Source organism: Perissodus microlepis, chromosome 22, assembly GCF_051167445.1.
Source record: "Perissodus microlepis isolate ML-2025 ecotype Zambia chromosome 22, ASM5116744v1, whole genome shotgun sequence".
Lineage (NCBI taxonomy): Eukaryota > Metazoa > Chordata > Actinopteri > Cichliformes > Cichlidae > Perissodus > Perissodus microlepis.
The window spans coordinates 13,483,632-13,489,631 of record NC_140481.1 but is presented as its reverse complement, the minus strand read 5'-3'; positions in this window follow the sequence as shown (position 1 = coordinate 13,489,631).

Here is a 6,000-nt window from a genome sequence, read left to right as displayed (position 1 = left end):
CTGTAATTAGGAAGTAGTTGTGAACAGTTGAAATGGTAGCTCAAATCCCAGCTCACTGAGGCCTGTATATAAAATTTGATGGGTGCATCAGAAGAAGGAAATGAGCGCTCTATATACGGTTAAACTTCACAAAACAAAGGTTTCACTGTCCAACAGCACAAAATTACTGTAAAAAATATGTGGATGTAAATACAAGCAATAGTGACATAGTGAATAGTGCAATTAAATTTCCTGATTATCTTAACTTTAATTATACAATTATAACTTCTTGGGCATTCCACGTGTGCAAGAGCCGTATTTGTGTGAGCTCATTTGTTTTACTTCTTTAAAACTGTGTATCTTTTCCTACGTGTATGTCTGCCTGTGCAAACCTCTGTGCAAACATTGTATATGCAGTGACTGCATGTGTGTGTGAATGTGAATGCATGTCGGTGAACTGAAGACAAATGCAGTCCCACAGAGAGCTGCCCCAGTCAGCCTGGCCTGCTGAGTGAAAATCTGCGGTAATGTTTAGCTAAAGGGGTGAAAAAGAAGGTGAGTGGGGGAGAAGGAAGGGGGAAAGATGAGAGAATGACAGGCTAGGGTTCTGTGGGTAGAGAGTGAGTAGGGAGAGTGAAGAGGGTAGCGTCTGAACGAAGGGAAAGATGGGTCATGGTGCGGAGCGACGGGGAGAGGGAGGGAAGGAAGGATAAAAGGCCCAATCAGGATGGACTGTAGAGAGGTCCCGCTTGGCCTTGTCAGTCAGTCGTCTCCCTGACACCTGAACCTCTGCTGACCGGGTCGTGACTGCCTCTCTGGCACAGGAGATATCACTAGGGGAGCTGACCTTTGACCTTGCACCTCCTCATCTCCACCACAGCACTCACCCTGCTTTCTTAACAATCCCTTTACTTGCTTCCTTGCCTTCATTTGTTTTCAGCGCTTCCTCCAGTCTTTCACTGACAGTTTGGTTATCATTTACCCATTCACCATTAGTGGACAAGTAAAGAAAGGCAGTTATAAAATACGTTATGGGAATTACACAGGAAGAAACACAGGATTAACCTGCAAACAAAGTACAGCTCTTTATTGAACTGGGGTTTCACTGCTAGCGGGTTGCCTCTAGATATGAAAATTGTTTCTACTCTCTGGGTGCATCTAATCGAGGTTTTGGTAAGGAGCAGTGACTTCCTTGGATGTCTGTTGCCTGGAAATTTCACACGAACCACAAAAGGAGGAAGTTTCTGCACCTGGCCAAAACAAAATCTGGTATTTAACAATCCATAAAACCACTATGTGTGGTTTTGGTTATCAAGATATGATACAACATAGCAGTGTGCTCAGCCTCAAGTCTTAAACCATGTATTGGGTGCTCAGTGTTGACAAATACAAAAATAAACAGAATAGTGGCACGTGGGACTATGTGAATGCGCAGTTTCAGCCAAAATGCATTCATGTTTATCGTAATAATTTAAAAAAAAAATGCTAAAAACATACATTTATCATTGAGCTCAAGTGGTCGTGTTGATTTTTTATTATTTTTAGTCACTTGGTGGTTTCTTTCATAAATCAGTAGTCTGATTTTATTTATCTTTTATTTGCCTTGTCACAAAGCAGCCACCTCAAAGCACTCCAGTTCATAACAATATCAGAGCCACTGCAACCTTTTCAAAATGATAAAATTCTTCAGGGCAACAACTACTAAGACCTTATGCATTCTGACAGGAAGCCTTTTGTAGCTGGCAAGCTGAATCAAACACACAAGCATGCGTACATGTATCCCTGGAGATAGGTCTAATCCTGGGTTTACATTGTTAGGACAACAGGGATAATCCTGCTAACAGGGTGTTTATCTAGAAACTGCAACTGCTGAATCCCCAGCACTCACAGTATTGACCCGAAACAAAAAAGACAACAAGAGGGTGAGAAGGCACAGTAAAAAAAAAAAAAAAAAGTTCAACAGGACAACAAAAAATCTGAATAAAGAAAACATGCAAGTCATGAGGAAATGGAAAATGGCTTTAAAAGGTTGCACTGGAGTAAGCAAAGAGGCAGATGAAAGAAAGGTCTGTGCTGTCAGGTATGCAGATGAGAGTGTGATGGCATCGATACAGAGGTGGACACAACCAATCCCTCAGGACTGCACTCCAGCCAGAACAAACACACACAGAGGAACAAAAAACCTTTATTTTAAGTGAATGTGCAGACACATAAACAGAACAAACGTGCCTATACAATAAGTTAATTGGGATCATTTTTATGGTTAAACACACAGTATACAACAAAATCAATGAAATGTTAAATGACTGCAAACTTTGTCCATTTAATCCTATTTTACTCGCTTTTTACATATCAAGTATGTATTTTTATGGCAGATTTAACCTGGATATGGATGATATCTCATGAAACTCTACAGAGATGTTCTGTTACGCTTCACAAATCTTTTTATGGGAGACTTTAAGTAAACCTGGGTGCAATTTGATGTAAATTTGGAGAAGATGACAAAAGATAAAGGAAAGGGTGATTGTGAATTAATCAGCGTGCCAAATAGCAAACAATAAGAGGCTAGGACATAGTCATACTGTCTTGTTGCGGGGACTACAACTGATAGAGTGCTTAAAAGGGAGGCAGTAAGGTGGCTGTAGTTGCCATTAGAAATTTGCAAACTTCAGAAAGATCTGTAACCACATCAGATTAGTGGGAGCTGGCTATCCTGTGCCTGACTTGGCTTCGATGTGACTCCTTTGCCTCTTGTCTGCTTGGCGTACGACTTGAGTGGCAGCAGGCTGAGCTGTAAAAGACAGAGAACTAGTTGAGTCAAGAGAAGCAGGCAATTATCAAAGGTTATGGTTAGTGACAATCAACTATTTTGTCTGAAATGTTATACTTTTGTTCTAATTATTTGGATGAGGTACCCATAATGGTCAAAAATGTGGAATACAACTAACTCTTAATGGCCACCATCTTAGCTATGCAATGTAATGGGGAGGGGTCACCAATTACATCTACTAACAGTGCAAGTATTTGAATTGAGACACAATGTACAATCTGGCAGAGGTATTGTGGTAGAGCTGATCTCAGTGAGATGGGATGACATGAGATGTTTGTAACTAATGTAATTACACTTCTAGGTTAAAGCTGCTACAACAAAACCAAGTGGGGACTGAAGAAAATTGACTGGTAAGAACAGACTACCTCTCAGACCCTAGCAGCCTCTTGCACTGGCAGAAAGTGAAACACTGGGATAATCTTACTGATAAGTTTGGACATTTGCACCCCTACTTTGTGCAATTTGTACTATGCCTGGCGTCATTTTGTCAAAGACAGCCACTGTACCTTCTATTATTATTCATCATAATTTCTTTCTTTCAAAACTGACAAGAAATGGTTTTATAGTTTTATTTGCAGTAATAAAAGTATAAGAAGGAGCTTCCTGTTGTTGCTCCTGTCTCAAAGTAAATGAAAAAATACCACACAAGTACTGCATGCTAATGCTAATTTAGCGCGCGATAGCACTCTGCCATGTAGGCTGTACCGTCTAGTGTTGGGGGTGGTTCTATCAACAAATGAACACCATAATTTTAATTTCAGAACAAACTGACAGTATTTTGATGGGCTGTCTACTGTGGTAACACTATTCCCCAACCTCAGATTGACTTATCAGGCCAAGAACAAGCATCTACATGTTAGCATATCCAGCTAACATTTACAGATATGCTACCATCACAGACTTTGATTCCTTTACACAAGCAGTCTTTAAGGTCACAGCCTCATCAGGTGCAGCAAACCTGCATTGTTGTGGGAAACAGTTTATTGACTGTAAGCAGAAAATCTCAATAATTAAGCAAATCACTTTAATACTATCAGCTTCATTAAAACTTAAAGATGAAAAGGCATTTCCATGACATGCAACTGAAATCAATTACATTTTATACTTAAATGCTCAAACTTTAGTAACAAACTGCCACTCCAGTATCTAATATTGCCCTGGCTGGTGTTAACTTCCTGTCTGTGGAAGGTTAGGCGGGCAGGGTTGGGGGCTGGGGATATCGGCAAAACGGCTGCAAGCTTTAGCATGCATGTCAGGGCCGGGGGACGCTCTCTGAGCCAAATGCCAGTCTATAGATCGCAGAGGGGACTAAAGATCACATCATCGTCCACCCGGACATCGGTGACACCGGACAGCGGACGTTGGAGAGACGGAGGACCGAATGATCCCTGCCAGGACCAGGCATTATAGACAGCCGCTGTCATTACAGGGCAAACATGCACTAGTTTGAGTGCACAAATGTAAACAAACACACACACAGGGTAACACACACACGTACACGAGCTGTGACAACGACATTATAGACAAGTGCTGTCATTAGAAGAGTCTCTGCGGAGCTCAAATGATAACGAGCACGGGGGAAGAAGAGCGGGGGGTTGACGAGGATGACTGTCCAGCTGTCTGCAGGTAAGCTTGGGGTGTTGGATGTTGCAGTCTTATTAGCTCAATATACACAAAGCATTTGGGTGTCTGATGAGTTTTCACTTTTTAATTCTTAATCAGCTAATGTCTGTTCAGCTTACTCTGTTCCTGCTTCAGTTATTCACCTAAGAGTGTACAGTAGCTTAAACTCGACAACTCTCAAAAGACTAATGACTTGTTGAATTATATATACAAATCTTCAACTGTAACGTTTATTTTTCCAGTTTTAATATTAACAATGTGAAATTGTATATCTAAGTTTCTGGGCTTCGGTTAAAATAAACAAATACTACAGATTCAGGGGATTTTTGAAGTAGGAACTACAGTACTTGGCACTTACAACACACGCACCAAGGAATTATAAACACTGAAACTAAGAGCAAACAATTTTCTGCATCATTTTCTTTAACAAACAGAGTGAAAGCAGGAAAGCAAATCTGGTGTGCTTTGATCAGGTATATCCTATTGACAGACTTTACCCATAAGCATAAATTAAGATTGGATCAAGTAATGACAGCTTGTAGGAGCTTCCAAAGGCAGTGAGAGGTGTCGACATATCATGGCCAACAGGTATGTCTGGGTCATCAAAGCACTCCTATGTATCTATTAAACTAATTGTCAGGACTGAAAAATTCACATCAAGTATGTTGTGTGGGCCACATGACACCACAGAAAGCAAGGGTAGTAAAGACAAGTTTTGTGCATCAAAGGGCAAATCGCCAATAAATGGATTACCTGATAACTTAATTGTATGAGATGACATTGACAACAAATGTCATCAGAATAACTTGTTGCTAACCCCAAGGCATTCTCTAAAAAAAGAAAAAAAAATGCCAAAGAGGAAATGCTAGAAACCGCAGTTCCTCTAATGGCCACTTGTGGCTGGTCCCAAAAGTGAGCAAATCTCTACAGATTCCATGTAAAAATGCCCAGGTTTGCTAGGCTTTACTTCAGCTGAATCAAACCCCTGAACTCTACCTCTCATCTGTATTTGTGTTATTGGCACTGTAAGGAGTATTTTAATGCAATTATCTTTTAATATTTTAGATTTATGTTTGGTTTATTGCAGAGCAGTGAGTCACTGTTTCTTTTAAAAATAAAACCTAATAGCAAAAATAGACAAAATTACAAGTGAATCAATGCAATGATTCATTTGTATATAGCCACTTGTTTGCGCCCAATTTACTGTAAATGACATAGAAAACTGAAAAGCACTTTTACCAGTCTGTGCAATGTACAGTCCACATTATACCACAACTGGCTATGGAAATGCTCAAAGTGGTTCCATTGCCAAAAACACTGGGTATGCTTGAAAATGGGTTACTCATGACAAACTATCTACAGTATGTCAGATAAGCCAGGAAGGTCTTGAACCTGGAATACGAAAAAGGGAGGCTGCCCACTTCTGCTGTCAACATCTCAACACCAAAAGTGTTGTAAGGAAAAAGCAAAGCAAGTACTCTGTGCTTGCACACAGTGCGTTAGAGATTTAACTGAACATTAATTTGTCTCACTAAGCTTACAGTTGAAAGTCTGAAATGTAAATTGCT